This window comes from Vombatus ursinus, unplaced genomic scaffold (genome assembly GCF_900497805.2).
Source record: "Vombatus ursinus unplaced genomic scaffold, bare-nosed wombat genome assembly UNPS02014832.1, whole genome shotgun sequence".
NCBI lineage: Eukaryota > Metazoa > Chordata > Mammalia > Diprotodontia > Vombatidae > Vombatus > Vombatus ursinus.
The window spans coordinates 39856381-39877487 of NW_020954610.1; the positions used below are offsets into that span (position 1 = coordinate 39856381).

At 39.6% G+C, this 21107-nt stretch overlaps 1 protein-coding gene across 1 annotated transcript in view; it reads right to left on the reverse strand.

The window, feature by feature from the left end:
* The window catches only part of TJP2 (tight junction protein 2), a 156486-nt gene extending 135652 nt beyond the window's left edge, over positions 1–20834 (reverse strand). The window contains exon 1 of the mRNA XM_027839260.1: positions 20667–20834. The gene's annotated coding sequence lies outside the window, so the exon portion shown is untranslated. The remainder of the gene's footprint in view (positions 1–20666) is intronic.
* Positions 20835–21107: the final 273 nt, after the last annotated feature.

The following is a 21107-nucleotide window of genomic DNA, read 5'->3' on the forward strand; positions in this document are numbered from 1 at the left end:
CACAGATTACTGCCCCGATAGCATTTAACCAATTAACAACAATTTGCTTTTACTAAGGGATATTTACTGAGAAGATACAGCAAAAGTAGAAGTTATAAAGCATTTCTTCCTGCTGGGGACACACTTTTTTCTCCCTCTATCAGCTTGTTCCCATAGGACATAACATCTTATCACTTGTTTCAAACTTAAAGCAGTTACTACAGAAAACCTGCCATCACTAACTTCACTTCCAAATTCAACTCTACTAGCAGCAAGACCCTTTTTCTCAGCTACCAGGGTCCTCAGGCCACATGGGCATACTGGGGTTGGCTATCAGCAAACTCTAGTATAGATTCTAGTTCCTAAACCTACAATGGCTAGCTCTTCCAACTTTTCAAAAGCCCTTTCCAAAACTCCTTCACTTCTAGAATTGATGTAACAGAGATAGAAAAACAGCTGGGCCATATGTTCAAGGCTTACTGTTAGCTCCTGTGGGGAAAAGAAGATCTGAGGTCTCTCTCATCATCCAGAGGCTAACAGCATGTAAACCTTGATTACCCCCAGGAAAGAGAGAGTCAACATGATGTGGGCAGTTATTATTATTTTATGTATGCCTAGTTCCAACTCAGTAATCAATCAAAAACTCTTCTTGACCACATAGTAAGCAACAGGAACCAATTACAGAAAACTTGCGTATGCTCTGAAGCTGAGGCCCAGGTTCCTCCATTACTCATCACTATCATGGACTTCCAGATGCAGCTTCACCAAATATCCATGTAGGTGATGCCGTAAGGCAGAGCATACTGTACATGCTCTGAAGAACTGTGCCCTCACTGGCCAGATCCCTGTTGAGTTTATACCTACCTGGAACATAAAAACAACAGCAACAATAACAACAACCATTTACATAGCAATTACTATGTGCCAGGCACTGTGCTAAGCATTTCAAATTATTATCTCATTTATCCTCACAAGAACTCAGGGAGGTAGGTGCTATCATTATTCCCATTTTACAGATGAGAAAATGGAGGCAAACAGTGGTTAAGTGATTTGCCCAAGGTCACAAAGATAGTGTTTATGTACTACACTACCTAGCTGCCCCTAATAACAGTTATAATAGTGAAAAATGATTACTTTAAACAGTTGGGCAAAATATCTTGGAAAAATTTCTAATATTTGCCTTAGACAGCCTGGGTTCCATGGTATTAATTGGCATTGCTCCCATAGGCTGATCAGCAAATGGTTAGCAGAAATTTTACACAGGAATTTTCCTGTGTAATCATTTCTGACTACAATTGTCACCTCTGAGAGGGAAAAAAATGGGAGGGGCACCATAGCTCCGGTCAATTCTGAGAGGAAGTTACATTGAATAATAGCCTCTGGTCTAACACATAGACTTTCCACCGATGCATCACATTAGAGATGAGAGAATTCCCTCAAATTAGAAAAGTTGCATAACACAACAAAAAAATTTCAAATTAAACTTGTAAACTCTTTGAGGACAGGGAATATTTCAGTTTTGTCTCTATATGCCCAGCACCTAACACACAGTAGGTGCTTTACATTGTTGGTGTTTAATCATTTCAGTTGTGTCCGAGTCTTTGTGGCCCCATTTGGAGTTTTCTTGGCAAAGATGCTGGAGTGGTTTGCCATTTCCTTCTTTAGCTCATTTTACAGATGAGGAAACTGAGGCAAATAATAAGTGACTTGCCCAGGGTCTCACACAACTAGTAAGTATCTGAGGTCAGGTTTGAACTCAAAAAGATGAGTCTTCCTGACTTCAGGGCCTGCACTTTATCCATTGCACCATCTAGGGTGCAAAGGGTTACAAAGGGTTACAAAGTCTGCTAACGTAGATTTAGGACCCTTTTTTTTACAAATGAGGAAACCGAGACCTGAAAGGATTAAGTGATTTCCTCAAGCTCATACAAGTTATAGTGTTTTTGAACCCAGGTCCTCTGAGATCAAAACAAGCATCCTTTTCACTATATCATACTATCTATGCCTTTCATTTTAAGCTGTTTTTACTTATGTGAAGGTCAGATTAATCTTAAGGGACTTCTCTTACAAAGATTTCTTTTCCAAGGCATATAAATATTTTAAAGTAAAAAGATTTTCTTAGAACAATCTATCTATTCTTTTCTAATGTTTTCATCCACAAGGTCAAAATTGGGCTTGTAAACTAAGACTTTCATTAAGAAAAGAATTCTGTATTATTAAATACTGGAAAGAATTCACAGTCCTTCCATAAGTAGAATTGCTCAGTTTTTTAATTTATTTATTTATTCAATTTTCTAAAAGTGTGCTCTTTGTATTAACTCCCTCATAAAAACATGTAAGGACAATAACACATTGAATAAAATAAATCTGACTAAAATACCACATTCAAGCATGTATTTATTATGGCATTTTCTTCAGAGATTTAGGTTTTGGATATTTTTGTATTAACTACTTCTTAGTTACTAAAGATGTTAAAAAACACATGTGCAAAAATAGCTTTTTAAGTTAGGGTAGCCAAACGTTATTATTTGCATGCTTAAAATTGAATGTACACATTTATAGGTCACATTGAGGACTTATTTATACTCCTTCCCCTAACCACAATATATCCTCCTAATTTTTAAAAAGTTATTAATCATCTAGAAAATTTTTTTAAAATGGAAATGAATATCCCAAATAATTGTTAGAAAGGTAAAGTTCAGCTTTGAGGGAGCTACCTTGTTTAAGAATTCAAAATAATATCAAATCTGACATTGGTTTATCAAACAGCTTGGCTGCCATGGAGGTGAGGGCAGAGGCAGATGTTCTTAGAGTCAGGTGGCATCTGAATACAGCCAGGCTATCACTGAGGTATGAACCAAGTCCAAATCTGAACCATGGACTTGAACCATATGCTCAGTATAAAGCATAAAAAAGTCAGTGGAGTCAGGAGAAACTATATTAAATTTTTGTCTCTGGTACTAAAAGCTATATGTCTTTGAGCAAATCATTTCATTTTTCTCATACTTAATTTTCTTACCAACAAAACATGTAGATGGAGAGGATGGTAGAATGAGAGGTTATAAAGAATCCTAGGTCTGCATGTACCCCTCTAAAAATTAACAAGAGAAATGGCAAAAAGAAACAAAAATCTGCTACAAATAGTTGCAGGAAAGTCAGAAGTCATCAGAAAATGAATGAACAAGCCATACCAGTCCATTAAATTATTAATTAAATTTTTTGAGTAAAAGATTTACAGTCAGAAGACCTGGGTTCAAATTCTGACTACTATTTGCTACCTTGGACAAGTCACGTTTCTTATCTGTAAAATGAGATGATTGGCCCGCATGACCTGTAAGGTCCCTTCTGACTCTGAATCTATTTGTCTCATGATTTTATGAGGTGGTTGATAAAAGGCAGAAACTTAAAGTACCATATTTACAAACCATTTTGATCTAGACTGTGACTTCATCAATGTAAAGAATTTCTGGCATGGAAATTCTGTCCACCAAAACAGGCAATTATTTGTAATTTATGGTCTTAAATACCTAAGGACACTAAGGGATTAAGTAAATTGATAATTTTTATTATGTGTTATATTATTATAATTATATAATTTATATATAATATAAATGTAATACATAAACATATAATAATTATAATATTTTATATTATACATATAATATATTATATAATAAAAGTCAATCGACTTTTATTAAATAGTGGTACCAGGCACTATGCTAGGTTCAAGGGATACAAATAAGAAACTAAGCTAGCCAGGTGTGGTGATCTATGCCCATAATCCCTGATACTAGGGGCACTTAGGCTGATAAATTATTTGAGCTCAGGAATTTTGAGCTAAATCTGGCACCAATATGGTAAGCTCCAGGGCACCAGGCTGGAGAGGTGAATTAAACTAGTTGGTTGGTTGTTGTCCTTCATTTTCAAAGAAGATCAAAATGACAAAATATCATCAAATTACAGTGTGTCCAACTGTTACTGATCAGATCAATATGACCTTGGAATGCTCTCTCACAGGTTGGGCACAAATAGTCCATGTGAACATTTGGAGTGGATTCTCTAAATTTGTGCATCTTGTGTTTTTTTAAGCTGCTTCAACTTCTGTTTTGTTCATAGCTCTGATGAGGGCATCATGCTGGATGGTCCTGTGCCAGTGTCTCCCATGCCATGCAATCAATTCCAAAATTCTTCAGGAAGAGTTGTTCTTGAGTTCTTCTTCAGAGTGTCCTTGTATTACTTTTTCTGAACAGCATGTGAGCACTTGGCTTGTGTGAGTTCTCAATAAAAGTTTTTTAGGCAAGTATATGTTTGGCATTTGAACAACATGGCCAACCCATCAGAGTTGTGCTCTCTGAAGTAGAGTTTGAATGCTTGGCATTTAGTTTGAGAAAGGACCTCAGTGGCTGGTACCTTACCTAATTTCCTAATTGTCCTAGGTAATCTTCAGAGGTGATCTTCAGAATCTTCCTAAGACAATTCAAACAACATCAAGGTCAGCTACTATACTGATGGTAAATTATTTAACTTGAAAAGGCTACAAGCCAAGACTAAAGTGGAGGGAGAGTTGGTTCATGATTTTTTGTTCGAAGATGATTGTGCACTCAATGCAGCCTCTGAAGCTGAGATGCAACAAAGTATGGATCAATTCCCTGCTGCTGTGCCAATTTTGGCCTAACAATTAACACCAAGAAAACACAGGTGCTCTACCAGCCAGCACCATACCATTCATACATAAAACCATCAATTACCACAAATGGAGAAGTTTTGAATACTGTGGATAAGTTCACTTACCTTGGCAGTATGCCTTTCAGGAATGTACACATCAATGAGTTTGATGCACACAATTACCAGAGTTAGCTCAGTGTTTGGAAAGCTCTGAAGGAAAGTGTGGAAAAGAAGAGTTTAGACTGACTACCAAACTGAAGGTCTACAGAGATGTTGTATTGACTTCATTGTTGTAAGCCTGTGAAACCTGGACAGTATACCAGTGTCATGCCAGCTGAACTAGACGAAGTTGGAAACAGAGCAGTTCAAAGTTTCCATGCAATCAGCAGTAGGATCAGACCATGAGTGGGCACTTCCATCCTTCATTCTTGGGCAAGTTGAGGATATCCAGCCTCAAAAAAGAAAGGAAGAGGAAAAAAAGAAGGGAGGGAAAAGTAGAGGAGGTTCAGTAATTTCACAAGTAAGTGTAAGGCTTGTAGGGTGGTTATTGACAAAATAAAGATGAAGTGATGGGGAAGTGGAGATTACCTAAGACAATTAGGAAAGCTCTTTTGAAAGAAGGAAGGAAAGAATGAAAAAGCATTTATTAAACAGTTACTATGTGACAGGGTAAACAGAATGTGAGACTTGGAGTCAGGAAGAACTAAGTTAAAATCCAGTTTCTGACAATTGTTTAACTGTGTGACCCTGGCCAAGTTACTTAACTTGTCACAGTTTCCTTACCTGTAAAATGGGGGTAATGATAGTATCCACCTCCCAGGTTGTTGTGAGGCTTAAATGAAGAGATATTTGTTCAAAAAAAAAGTGTGGGGCAGCTAGGTGGTGCAGTAGATAGAGCACTGGCCCTGGAGTCAGGAGAACCTGAGTTCAAATCCAACCTCAGACATATAATACTTCCTAGCTGTGTGACTCTGGGCAAGTCACTTAACCCTAATTGCCTCACTGAAAACAAAGCACACACACAAAAAAAGTGTTTTGTAAACTTTAAAATGCTATTTAAATTCTGCTTCTGAAGACAATGGTGATGATGATGATGATGATGTTTCAAGTCCTATGCTAAGCATTGGTTATACAAACAGAAAAATCAAGGCAGGCCCTGCTCTCAAGGAGCTGACACTCTAATTGGGGAAGACAACACACAAAAGAAAGTTCAGCTGGAGGGGAAATGGGAAAGCCTGGAAGTTCAAAGGTTCAGGGGATGGGTGGATGGATGGTGAGGTCCAGGGCTCCTTTGGTTGTAATAATAGATACAATAGTCAGATGACAGTGTCAAAGTCTGAAGAGAATAGAAGCAGGGCAGATGGTAAAGCCTGGTGATCCACTGTCTCACCAGATGGAATAGTTGGTGACTCTCATTTTATCCAAGCAGCTTGGATCCTGGAAGCAGAGACCACTGAGGAGGGAGGTAAAGGGAAGTACAGTAAAGTAGGAGGGAGGGTACCCCCCTGGGGTGATGGGTGATGAACAGGAAACTATCCCCCTCTTGCCTGCGAGCATTCTGCACAACTCCTGGCTGAAGAAGGGGGCAAAGGGAAAGCAACAATTAAGAAGAAATCACTATGGCAAATATATGATAAAAATATGACATTTAAAAAGACAAAATTTTAAAAGTAACTAACATTCCCCAAGGAGAAAGTGGCCAACAGATTAAATGATTTTTGAAAGAGGAAACATGAGGGGGGTGGAGCCAAGATGGCAGACTAAAAACAGGGACTTGCTTGAGCTCTCCCTCAAACCCCTCCAAATACCTGTAAAAATGACTCTAAACAAATTCTAGAACAGCAGAACCCACAAAATGACAGAGCGAAACAAATTTCCAGCCCAGAAGGTCGAGAGGAAAAGTCTATTGCACCAATCTGAGAGAGTAGCACCGTCAGTCCAGTGCAAAATGTACCAGCACAGACTGGGTCCCAGCAAACCCTGAGCTGGCCCCAGAGGACTGAATCATTGGCAGCAAACTTCTCAACCCACAAATGCCAAAGACAATTTAGAAGATCAATAGGAAAGGTCTGTTGGACCTGGGTGAGAGAGGAGCACAGTTTGGCTCCAGCCCCAGGGTGGCAGCTGTGGCAGGGGTTGTTTCCAGAGCTCTCGGCCCACAGATGGTAGGGGGATCAGGTGGCTGATCAGAGGGGGATTGCAGGGATCTCTTTGCTGGTTCTGAGACAGGATTCTCTTGTTTGGCCAATGCTTGGATCTAGGGGGCGGTCCTGGGGCAAGGAAGAATGCTGGCATGTTGGAGCTTGTGGCGCAGGTGGAGAGGGAATCCTCCTCACAATTCCAAGGCAAAAAAGAGTGCTTATGGTCACTTACAGGCCAGAGCACAGGCCAGGAAAAGAGTAAACACCCCACCTTTGATCATACCACCTTGGAAGAACTGAAAATTTACAGGTCCCTAGAAGTATCTCTGAAAAGAGCTAAACCCCTGAAGCTTCAGATAGTACAGTCTCCACACTGGAAGTAGAGCCTGACCTTAACAAAGAGTTTAAAAGTCAAGTAATTGGCTGGGAAAATGAGGAAACAGCGGAAGAATATTCCGACTATAGAATCCTATATTGAGTTATTTGCCTTCTCAACAAGAGTGGGTATGGAGGGAGGAAGAGAGAGAAATTGGAAAGTTTTAAAAACAAATGTTAAAAATTGTTTTTACATGCAACTGGGAAATAAGATATACAGGCAATAGGGTATAGAAATCTATCTTGCCCTACAGGAAAATAGAAGGGGAAGGGGATAAGAGAAGGAGAGATGGGTGATAGAAGGGAAGGCAGATTAGAGGAAAAAGTATTCAGAATGCATGCCGTCTTGGGGTAGGGGAGGGGTGAGATGGGGAGAAAATTTGGAACTCAAAATCGTGTGGAAGTGAATGTTGAAAACTAAAAATAAATTAATTAATAAAAATACTTTTAAATTAAAAAAAATAAATTTTAAAAGAGAAAACATGAGGGGACCAGGGGCCCTTCCTCAATAAAGACCAGAGCACACACCAGGAGAACAGTGACCACATCTCTGCCCAGACAACCTCACCTTGGAAGCACCAAAAAATTGCTAAATAGAAAATCTGACATTCAAACAGAAGACTTAATAGAAGCATAAAAAAGCAAACATGAAAGAGTAATCACAAGGAATTATTCAATAATGTTAAACTGTTTGCATACCTGTATGGGAAGATGATACATATAATTCCTTATCATTATTACGGCAGTTAAAAGGATTTTACATAGACAGAAGGCATGGGTATGAGTTTATGTTGGAATGATCCCCCCCACAAAAAAAAATGGAGGAGTGAGAAAGAGTGGAAAGAGTGATGCATTGGGAGAAGGGAGAAGGGAGAGGCAGAGTGGGGCAAATTTTCTCACATAAAAGAAAGGAAGAGTTTTTACAATGGAGGGGGAAATGGAAAGCGAGTATAGCAGTCAATGCTTGAACCTCACTCTCATCAGAATTGATCGCCAATAATTTCAAACTCCCAACCTCTCATTATGTCTGTACCCTATTAACTGCAGAGTATAGATATAAAACCTTTGGCTTACCTTTCCCCAGCCTGGACAGCTACTGTACTTTCTTGATTCTAACTCTTGTCTAACTCATTCTACCCAGTGACCACCGAAGTCCAAGTATGATGAACCCCAACAAATGTGTAGAATACCTATAAAAACACCAACTAGTCATACAAACTATTGGCTGCCTTCCCTAGAGGACCAGGAACCAGGAGAACACAAAATAAACTCAAAGGAATCCCCAAGACACCCCAGTTGAACTGCTCCAAGCTTTTCAGAGCCCTACCTTTCATCTATACCAACCATTACAGGCTGACTCATTGCTATGATACATTAGTCATAGAAAGAAAGAGCGAAAAGGTACTTAGTCAAAACCACTTTGTTTTAGAGAAGAGGAAGCTGAGGTGAAGTACTTGGCCAAAATTAGTAAGTGGTAGAGCCAGGCCTTGAATCTGACCCCTCCCATACCATACTACAAAGCTAACAAAAGTTGGGCTTTTGTTAAAGACCTGGGCTTACAACTGCACACCAGTGATGCATGAAACAGAACAAACGAGCTTAAATATTGCCCCCTTTTACCTCACCCAGCTACTGATGGACCCTCTAAAGTTTATCTAAGCAAAAGTTTCCAACTGTGCTCTTCTCTACCTTCTCCCACTTCATCTTCTCCAACAGTCTGATAATATAGCATTCTGAAAACCCTCTTCCCCCATTCCCCTTCCCCTCCAGTGGCCTCGCCTTCCAGAATCCTTTCATGAGAGTTTAGACAAAATATTATACATTTACAGTTTAAATTGAACACAAGACAATTATTCACATATAAGATTCAGTAAAGTTAGATGGACAAAAGGATACCTATGTTCTTTTGGTTTACGGATTTGGATTTTATAAAAAACAATTACTAGAATACAACAGAGTGAAATAGGAAAGTATTAAAAGTTTGGTTCAAATGTTTAAAATAGAGGCTTCTATGGTATACCCACTTTTAGAAAATTATTATTTATAAGTCATCTTCACCAAATCTGAAAATTTTTCCCTATAAAGATTTTTTTTGGGGGGGCTAGGCACTGGGGTTAAGTGACTTGCCAAGAGTCACACAGCTAGTAAATGTTAAGTGACTGAGGCCGGATTTGAACTCAGCTCATCCTGACTTCAGAGCTGGTGCTCTATTGACCTAGCTGCCCCTTTCCATATGAAGATTAATAAAATTACATCACTGAACTGCCCTGAACTGAGTGGAAAGACACTGAATAAGTAATCATGATATAGCTAACATATTTAAAGCACTATAATGTTTGTCAAGCACTTTATATATCTTAATTGCATTTCCCCCCGTTCACAACACCTAGGGAGGTAGGTGCTATTATTATCTCCATTTTACAAATGAAGAAACCAAAACAGGCAAAGATTAAGCAGACTTATTTGTCCAGGGACGCTAAACTAGTAAGCATCTGAGGCAGGATTTGAACTCAGATCATGCTGACTCCAAGTCCAATAATCTAGACACCTAGCCATTTATATATAAACAACATCACCACATTTAATTCTTAATATTTTCATGAAGCATCTGTTATCTAGTATGTATTTATTGAATATTCCCGGAAAGTTAAAAAGCCTTAGGAAAAGGTCTCCAGTACACTGAATAGAACCTCTGTGGAGAATTTGCCATAGAATATGGGTAAGGAAAACATAGTGACTAGGGCACTGGACTTGGAATCAGAATACCTGGGTTCAGGTCCCATGTCAGATACTTATTACACGTATGGCTTTGGGCAAATCACAACCTCTGTTCCTTCAGCTTTAAATGAGGGATCAGGTGGAGGGTTTCTAAGGTTCCTTCTAACTCTATATCAATGATAAAACTCATACAGAGTAAGAAAGTGTGGATGGATTTAAATTCGTAGTATTAGAGTACCCATACCCATAAGATCACAGATCCACATAAGCATAATCAATAAAAATATTATACATGAAAACATGTATTAAAATTAAAGAGGGAACATCCGAATTAAAATGCATTTACATTCTGGTTCCTTACTGGCCCTCTCTCCTATCTCTCCAGAATATCTTGGTAATGTACAATAACAATTAAACCCAAAAGCAGGTGGGGAGCAAAGGGTGTAGGGGGAAAGTGAAACTGTCCTACTACCAATTCCTTCAGGCTTGGAATGGATGGTGGTTCCAATAATATATGGCCACATTTTGCCCCACTCTGTTGTTAGTTTTATCTCCCAAAAAAATTACAGAGGCATAGAATCACAGAATCTGTGGATGTCAGAGACTAAGTCCAGCCTATATCTGAGCAGACATCTCTTCTACTACACCTATAACAACAAATAACATCATAATAACACATCTCTGACAAGTCACCATCCAGCCACCTCTTCAAGTCTGGGGGGTAGAGAGGGTAAAGAAAGAGGTGAACCCACTACTTTCCCTAGGCAGACCATTCATTTCATGTTTAGACAGCTATAATTGTTAGGAAGGTTTTTTTTTCCATCTACCCTAAATCTGCCTCTCCGTAACTTCCACTCACTCCTCTAGTCTTCGACCAAGAAGAACTAGTCTAATCCCTCTTCTGTAAAATAATCTTTCAAATTCTTGAAGACAATTATCAGGTTCCCTTGTCTAGGCTCAACTTCAACCTTGACACTTCAACCCTAGTCACTTCAACCATTCCTCATATGGCATAGTCCATCTTGATCACTCTTGCTGGGCAATGTTACTCCTAAAATGTAGTACCCAATTAATCTAGTAGTAATGGGCACAATAGTCTGATATTGTTTGGGCAGGAACTAACACCTTGTTCATTCTGAATTTTATTGCTCTTCTAGTTCAGTCTAGGATTCCACATTTCTGACTGCCATATCAAACTGGTAAATCATATCAAGCTACCAATCCACTAAAACTGCAGCTTCATTTCATATGAACTACTATTTCTCCCTCATCTTCAAATTGTAAATTTGATTTTTTGAACCAAAATGTTGGGACTTAACAACTTACCTTATGAAATTCAGTCTCTTTATATTGTCCTATCATTTTAGCATTCTGAGTAATGAATTTTTTTAATACTGTATCTGTTGGGCAATGGGTTAATTATCCTACCCATATTAATGACATATGAAAATCTGATAAATAAACCAACTATGCTTTCATCTAAGTCACTGATAAAAATATCAATGAGCATAGGATCAAGAAGAGATCCCAAGTCCATTCCACTATGGTCTACTCTCCAAAATAACATCAACCCATTAATTATTATTCTTTTGGCTCTTGTTAATCAACTAGTTCCAAATCTACCTTCTTTGATATCTCCCACAGGTCTATGGGCCTGAAGTCAGAAAAACCTGAGTTCAAATCTAACTTCAGACACTAGCTGTGTGACTCCAGGCAAGTTACTTAATCTCTGTTTGCCTCAGTTTCCTCCTCTGTAAAATGGAGATAATAATATTACCCACCCCCTTTCCCCCCCCCCACCCCAGGGTTGTTGTGAGGATCAAATGAAAAAATAAATGTAAAGCACTTAGCCCAGTACCTGGCACATAATAAGCACTTTTTAAATGTTGGCTATTGTTATTTAAATATAAGCTATTATTATTCTTTTTGACTCACATACCAATCTAAGTGAGAGGTGCCAGTGCTATGCCTCACTCCTGCCTCCTACAACATCTGAAGAAAAACTCCCACTTCTAAGAGGAATTGGCATGATGGGAGAAAGAGGTGAAGTGTAAAGCTACAATGCCTCCACCCTCATCCCTAGTCAAAAGAGGTTTAAAGGTCTAAGAGGTGAGGATTTTCATGGGAAAGAGATCATTAAATGATCAACATTAAAACTCTCTTCCTCACTCATAAAAACAAGACAAGACATTCCAAACAACTACTGGAGTACTTGTGTGGTCAGGAGAGCTAAAGAAGGTAATATAGCAAAAGCATTTTCTCCTTACCCTAGGAGAAATCAATGCAATTTTTTTCCCTTTTAAAAAAATTAGGAGGTGCTGATTTTGACCTGTTGAAATTAATAAGAAAAGTGAAAATATAACCTTAGATTTAGGTTCCAAGGATCCTATGAAAATAGGACAGGATGGGCCAAGGGCTCTTCTTGAATTTCTTTACAGCAAACCCTTTGACCTTCATCCAAGGATTGTCAAACACTCCCATTTGTCTCCACAGATTATCAGAATCAGCTTATATCACATTAATTTAAGCAGAATAGAGAAACATTAATAGCCCAACCAATTGAATCTTTAAAGTTATTAGCATAGAAAGCTCAACAGGCAAAGAGAGAAAAACACAACTTCTATAAATTCATCAAGAATCTTTCCTCTGGTTTAGATGTTTCATGGTTTTTGAATAATTGGATGGAGGTGGAACAAGAGAAGAAGGAGTCTAAGGCTGAGTCTGGTGATTTGGGAATAGTATTTGAACTATAAGGAATTGTGAGTCTGAGGCAGGTAGCACAATGGACAGAGCCTGGGACTTGGAATCAGGAAGACCCAAGTTTAAATAGGGCCTCAGCCACATTATCTTTTTTATAAATCTTTTTTATTTTTAAAAATAATTATCCTTTATTTTAATATTCATTTTTTAAAATCTTGAGTTCCCAATTCTCTCCCTCAGTCCCTTTCCCATTGAGAAGGCAATCAATTATACATGCAGTAATGCAAAATGTATTTCCATATTAGCCATGGACAAGTCATTTTTAACCTGCTTGCCTCAATTTCCTTAACTGTAAAAATGATGATAATAATAGCATCTACCTCCTAGAGTTGTTTTGGGTATAAAATGAGTTAATACTTATAAAACACTCTGCAAAGCTTAAAGTGCTATATAAATGTTATTATTATTATTATTGCTAATAATTATCATATGAGAATTCAGAGACACATGAGAAGGTGTCTATGAAATGATGGAGAGCTAAGAAAGCAGAACTGGAACAATATACACAATAAAATAGAAAAGCATTCATTAACTACTCACTATGTGCCAAGCACTGTGTTGAGGACTGAGGATACAAACATAAAAAGAAGACAGTTGCTGACATTATACTTAGGGGAGGCTACATATATGTTGGCCAGGTAGATAGAGTGCCAGGCCTAAAGTCAGGAAGACTCATCTTCCCAAATTCAAATCCAACCTCAGACACTTATTAGCTGTGTGACCCTGGGAAAGTCATTTAACCCTGTTTGCCTCTGCTTCCTCATCAGTAAAATGAGATGTCTAGGCTCTTTTTTATTTTTGATCATGGCTTTCAGATAGTCCAATAATTTTTAAATTCTCTCTCGTGGATCTATTTTCCAGGTCAGTTGTTTTTTCCAATGAGATATTTCACATTGTTTTCTAATTTTTCATTCTTTTGGATTTGTTTTTCAGTGTCTTGATTTCTCATAAAGTCACTAGCTTCCAATTGCTCTATTCTAATTTTTAAGGAAGTATTTTCTTCAGTAATCTTTTGGACTTCCTTTTCCATTTGGCCAATTTTGCTTTTTAGGGCATTCTTCTCCTCATTGGCTTTTTGGACCTCTTTTGCCATTTAGGTTAGGCTATTTTTTAAGGTGTTATTTTCTTCAGTATTTTTTTGGGTCTCCTTTAGCAAGCTGTTGACTTGTTTTTAATGATTTTCTTGCATCACTCTCAGTTTTTCCTCTACTTCTCTTACTTGCTTCTCAAAATGCCTTTTGAGTTCTTCCATGGCCTGGGACTGATTCATATTTTTCTTGGAGGCTTTGGATGTAGGAGCTTTAGCTTTGTTGTCTTCTTCTGGTTGTATGTTTTGATCTTCTTTGTCACCAAAGATAATATAGTCTCACTCTTTTTGCGAGGTTTGCTCATGATCCCGGCCAATTACTTGAGTTTTAAACTCTTTGTTAAGGTAAGAGTCTGCTTCCAATGTGGAGAATGTACTGTCCCAAGCTTTGGGGGTTTGTACAGCTGTTTTCAGAGATACTTCTAGGGACCTATAGATTTTCAGTTCTTCCAGGGTGCTATGATAAGGGATGAGGTACTGCCACAACAAGCTCCACCATGCCAGCACTCCTCCTCGTCCCAGGACTGCCCCTCAGAACTGTGACCCAGATTCAAACACAGGCAAAGCAAGAGATTCCTGCCTCAGCACTGGCAAAGAGATCCCTGCTATTCCCCTCTGATCAGCCACTTGATTCCCCCTCAGTCTGTGGGCTGGAAGCTCAGGAAACAGTCGCTGCCCCAGGCCACGCTCAGGACTTGCGGCTGAGACCTAGCTCCTCTCTCACCACAGTAACACTTTTCCCACTGACCTTCTAAGTTGTCTTTGGCGTTTGTGGGTTGAGAAGTCTGGAAACCAACACAGCTGCCCTCGATTCAGTCCTCTGAGGCCTGCTCCAGGGTCTCTGCAACCTGTGTGCCCACGGTGAACTGCGCTCCTCTCCCTGCCCGGCGCGATATACCTTTCTGATCAACCATCCAGGCTGTCTTTGGCTGGAGATTTATTTCACTGTCTTTTTGTGGGTTCTGCTGCTTTAGAATTTGTTTAAAGCCATTTTTTATAGGTATTTGGAGGGATTTGGGGAAAGAGCTCCAGCAAGTCACTGCTTTCCCTCTGCCATCTTAGCTTCCCCCCCACCCCAGTAAAATGAGATGGAGAAGGAAATGGCAAACCACTCTGGTTATCTCTGCCAAGAAAATTCCAAATGGGGTCACAAAGAGTAGAGCACTACTAAAAAATGAATGAACAACAAGACACACATATATAGGAAAATTCAGCTGTAGGGCAGAAGACCCTAGTGGGCCTTCAATTCAGGGTATGGCAGCAAGGCAGATGGCAAAGCTGGAGGACATAGCAACAAAGCACATGGTAAGACTTAAGGAATATTCCTCTCATGCTTCCCATCTTGACTTGGTCTAAAATTTTTGACATTTATCATATTAAGACAAGCAGGGTAACTAAGCAGTAAGAGAAGGAAAAGCAGCATGTGTAGGCAATAACCCCAGGGAGAGCACCAGCCTCCATCCCACTAAGTTTTCCATCAGTTTTCATGTACAGAATATGAAGTATCCCACAGAACAGATGAAGTTCCCAAAGGGCAGCATTGTCCTTTACGATGATGTAAATTAAAATGACACTAAATGGAAGCCAAATTATTATTAACTGCAATGATACATTGTGATTTCAGAGATGAGACACTTCCCTCCTCTTGGTAGGGAGGTGAAGTATTAATGGCACATGTTTTGTCTAGCAGTTTTTCTTTACTACAAGGGAAGTTTTGGTGGTGGGAAGAGGGAAAGGGGAAAATACAGACATCAATAAAACTTGAAAAAAATCCACTTTCAATTTTGACTCTATGGCCTCTCCCAGTTATCATCCTACCATCTCTCCTTTTCGCTGTCCGACTTTGGGTATGAACCTCATGAGTGTGTAAAGAGTTCTTGCTAACTTCAATTACTCAACCTCAGATCTTGGGTACATAAAATTTACTAAACTTTGGAATGCTAATATTTAGGTGCCTGCATTAAGAATGCATAAGTTAATCAATATCCTTTATGTTTAACATAGTGGAGTTGCTCCCTTGATCTTTGGTACCTCCTGATTATTCTGCATCTTGGACAGATGATTCGTAGTATTTGTAGCCTAGAGCCTAAGGAATTTTTTTTTCACATGCAGACTGCTTGAAAGCACTGTTATTCTGTCTCTTAAAAATGGAACTCTAAATTCTATTGCCATAATAATCGAGCAAAGCCAAAGAATGCATTAGGGCACAAGTGGGAGTATGGTGGGGGTAGGAAAGAAGGGGAGGACTGGAAACCTACAGTGTTAGTATAGGAAATCTTTTTTCTTCAAACCACTCAAACTGAGAAAGGAATTCAGGAGATGGCCTTTAAAGTCTTTTTAAAGAGGCATTTTCTACAATCCCTCCTCCTCCATTTGAATTACCTTTCTTTCTACATTGCGAAGTGCTTTTCAATCAAAAGGAAGCCAGGAGTTCCTAAGTGTATGATGAATAGCCCCATCCAGAGCCAAGCAGATAGCTCACCCAAAGTCAGGTATCTCAATAATATCTATTTAAAAGTAATCCAAAACAAGTTTGGCAGAACTAACTGCTTATTAAATTTTTGCATTATCCATGACTTCTTTATGTATTTTTATTGTTATTCAGTTGTTTCAGTCATGTCTGACTTTTTGTGACCCCATTTGGGATTTTCTTGGCAAAGATACTGGAGTAGTTTGCCATTTCCTTCTCCAGCTCATTTTGCAGATGAGGAAACTGAAGCAAACAGGCTTGAGTAAGTGACTTGCACAGGGTCATATAGCTAGTAAGTGTCTGAGGTCAGATTTGAACTCAGGTCTCCTGACTCTAGGGCCAGAGATCTAGCCACTGTACCCCCTGCTCCCTTTTTGTATATGGAATCATATTCTTAGATAATTAACTAAATTTTGAATAGACATTTATGTGGTCTTGCTGAAAATAGTACCATCAAAAATCAGAAACTTGGCAAAACTGCAGTTAAATCAAATTTCATTCCTATGGGGGAGTTTCTAAAATATAAAAATATTTATGTGACTATGGATACATAGGTTTAATGTAAGATATACATCCTTAATACTCTAGAAGAAACAAAGAATAAAAAGGCAATGTCATGTCCTCATGGAACTGGAATCGGGGAATAACTGAGTTCAAAACCTGCCTCAGAGACTTACATAGCTGTATGAATCTGGACAAATTACTTAACCTAGTCTGAACCTTAGTTCCCTCATCTGTAAAATGAGGATAATAAAAGTACCTACTTCCCAGAGTTATTGTGACTACTAAATGAGATAATATTTGTTGATTGACTTTTTCTTTTCACCTGAACACTTGGAGGCCACTGTAGTGTTATTAATTGGTCTAATTTCAATATTGTTGTGTCTCAGGGAATAGAGAGGACTGAGGAGAGGGAGAAAGATGGGGGAACAGCTGGTGTGTGGAGCAGCCAGAACACACACATTTATTAAGTTTGCTGTCTTATATGGGTTCCACTCTTGCCCCTCAAAAAACAACTACAGGGCCGCTAGATGTTGAAGTGGATAAAGCAACAGCCCTGGATTCAGGAAGACCTGAGTTCAAACCTGGCCTCAGACAGTTGAGACTAGCTGTGTGACCCTGGGCACTTCACTCCATTGCCTCACAAAAAAAAAACAAAAACAAAAACAAAATACAAAAGTAACATCAAAATCACTGATCGCAAGTTACCACAATAGATAATATAACAATAATGAAAAATTTGAAATATTGTGAGAATTACCAAAACGTGACACAGATGCTGTTGGGAAAATGGCCTGGATAGACTTGCTTGACAATGAATTGCAACAAACCTTCAGTTTGTAAAAAAACACAATATCTGCAAAGTACAATAAAGCCAAGCACAATAAAATGAGGTATACCTGTATACTGATGTACTGTTAATTCTTAAACTCAAATGTAGACAATTGCCCATTTAATCAGACACACCCTTAGTTATAAAAACCATCTATAATATCCAAAGGAAACTGTGGACGGCTAAGTGGTGCAGTGAATAGTATTTATGGCCCGGAGTTGGGAAGACCTGATTTTAAATTCAGCCTCAAACACTTATTAACTGCGTGATCCTGGGCAAGTCACTCTAGTGCTCCTTGCTCAGTTTCATCATCTGTAAAATGAGGCTAATTTCTAGGGTCATTATGAAGATCAAATTAAAAAAATTTGCAAAGTGCCTGGTACACAGTAGGTGTTACATAAATGTTAGCCATTATTATTTTTACAGAATAAGTTGGTGAAAAACTATAGACCAGAGGGTGACTCCAAATTTTAAGGGATAAAATCTTTCACTTTAAAATAAAATGTTGTTGGAACTCTTGCAATAGAATCTCTTTAAATGATTTTCAAATATTTAATGGCAGTGGTATTAAATAACAAGCTAATTTTTCCAGATCATTTCCAGATCATTATTACATTTCCAGATCAATCCATTCCAAATTTTTATTACATTCCAACATTATGAACAACTTATTTAGTAAGAAGAATGAACTATTTTGTTATCTATGCTTTATAACAAGGAAGACTATTGAATAAGATAAGATGGTTCAGGATAATTTTTATTTTTTCCTTTACTTAAATACACTAATGGGGGAATGTTCAGTGAGGTTGAATTTTACATTTGTATTTGCAAGGTTATTCCCAATTTGGCTTGAACCATGGAATTTATTTTTAATTTAGCAACACAACACATTTCCCACAGAAATCAATTAGAAGGAAACCTAAACTGTAGTTATTTATTGTCATATTTGTTTGCATTCTTTCTTTATTTGTGGTCTGACATTCAAATTAGCCTCACAGATGTTTGTTTCATCACTAGTGTACTGATTTACTTTCTTGGCATTTGCCCAGTGAGCTACAATGGGCTTTGGTACAAATTTCTTAAACTAATTAAAATTAATCTTTTAAAAAAGAATGAGAATATAAGGGGGGGGGGTCCTGACAGACCAACAATCAGTGTACCTTACATACCTTACATCCATTCGATAACTGATTTCAGATCCTTGCCTCTACATTTTCATACTATGGTTGATTTCAACCAAAATTCACTGATTTATTTCCTCCTTTAGCTGAATGTACACAGTGTGCAAGGCTGACAGGGACAGCAAGCTGTCTGTTCAACTTTCTTCTTTAGGGAAAGCCCTGGATTTTCACACAACAAAATTTGAGATATACTGTTATAAGAAAAAAGAGCTGAACCTTTCTTTCTAAATCTCAGTACTTTTTGTCATCTAGGATGTAGGCCTTCCAACAGGCATTGGTTTGGGAATGTTTTACTTTGCAAAGATTAAGAACAGAATATAAGAATATAGAAAATATATTCCATATTTCATAGAATACTTCTAAGATGCCCTAAAGTACTTAGCAAGTAAATGCAATATCTTTTTATCTCTTCATCCATAGCAGGGAGGGGCTTCCCCTTTCAGGGGACTACACTTTATAAGCTAAAATGAACTAACAATAGTAAAGTGATTTGAAATCCTTGGATGATTGATTGGAGTCCCCAGAGGACTACAGTTAATAAGCAATCAGTAGGACATAATTTCACAATAGGAAAATAGCAAAAAATCATTCATTCTAGTAAGACCCAGTTCCAAAGAAAGCCCCCAGCCAGGACTTAAAACAGTTTTGAAATTCCCTTCTCAGGCTTAAGGAACGCCTGGAATTCAGTGGTCTTTAGTCAATGAAAAGAGAGGCAGCTCCGTACAGTGGACAAACTTCTGGATTTGGAATCCTCTGCCTACCAGCTCAGACACTTGTTAACTGTGCGGCCTTGGGCAAGTCGCTCGACCTCTGGCCCTCACTTCCCTCATACTTAAAACGAGAAGGTTGGCCCGGATGGCCTTCCTAAATCTAAGATCCTGTGCTGTCTGACTCATATTTGTAACAACCCTTTAGAAAAGTACTGAAAATTCACCAGCCTATTGCATTAAAAAAAAAAAAAAAAACTCTGTTCCCCTGTATCCTTCTTTCCCCTCTCAGGTGGGTTTATTTAGCCTCTGAATTTTTCCAGTGAGCTATGCACACAATAGGTGCCTAATAAATGTCTTATTAATAAATAAACTCACTTTTCCCATTGTGAGTATGGGATAGGCAACTACAGTTTATCTGTTATGTGTTATTTTATAGCTAGCCCTTTTCCAGATTCCTCAAAGTAACACCCTTCCCTCCAACTCTTTTCCTCTAGGGTCTCTGCAGACACTAATTAACGAAGTTGTCTCTGGCCTCCGACATCATCAAGAAAACACTTGAGGGCCAAGCAAACAGAAACGCGCAAAGGCGCTTTTAATCACGTTAAAAGAGAGTCTCAGGCGAAAGTGAAACAATTTCAATCCAGGATGTGTCCTGAACAATTCCAGGCTGGGGCCGGACTGAGGAAATGGGGGCACTTCCTTCTGAACACCTGCAGCCCCAAGTGAGGAATGGAGGGGCTGAGGGTGGAGGAGACCTGCTTCCACTTTGAAAAGGAGCAAGTGTACAGACGCCCTAACCCGGGCGAGGGGCTCCTTCCTCACACGATCAAAATAACGCAAGCCACAAAGCAAGAGCCCAGAAAAAGGAGATTCAAAAAAGGAGAGTTTGGGTGTAACCTCCCACACTAATTAAAACAGGATTTCTGTCCCCCGAGACTAGGCAGGGACACATGCAATTTTCTCTGCGTCCGCCTCCACGAATGCCCGGGGGCGCAAAGGGCTGGGGCGGAATGCCACAAATCCTTTAGCGTCCCGCGTCCTAAAGGTACTGCCAGGAGGAAAGGACCTGCCGGAGACGCCCAGCCCAGCCTCGGCACGTCTGGCTCAGCTCGGCTTGAGGAGTGCTCCTGGCTCCTTAGGGAAGCCTCCGCGCCACCAGTAGCAGCCCAGCCGCCCGGGCTCCTGGCTCTTGAGGGAGGGCGGGAATGGCTAGAACGGGGAGCGGGGAAGCAAAGGAGGGTACTTGCCTGGAGCTGTTGGCCTAAACTACCGGTGCGGGACAGCAACAGCCCGAGGTGGAGAAAGCACAGGGAGGACTTTAGTCGGGGAGCTCCGGTGTCCCTGCTCTTCGCGCCCAGCAGGGCAGCTCGCCCTCCAACTTCTCTCTGGCCTCTGGGCTGCCCCCACCGCTGGCTGGAGACTTCTTAGAGCCAGCGCGCGGGGCTCTTAACCCGGGACTGGGTGTGTGAGTCGCCGCCGCTCCTCTGTGTGTATTGTTGTGACTCAGGCTATTTCCTGTTTGGAGGTTTGGGAGAAAGGAGGAAAAAAAAAGAGAGCGCCAAGCCACCCAGGGTGGGGGAAGGGGCAGTAGTTACGCCTCCTCCCGGCACGGCTTCCCTGGCGTCCAGGTGAGCACCCTGGGGGACTGCTCCTAATGCCCTAGGCTGGGAAAGGGACGGGACAGGAGG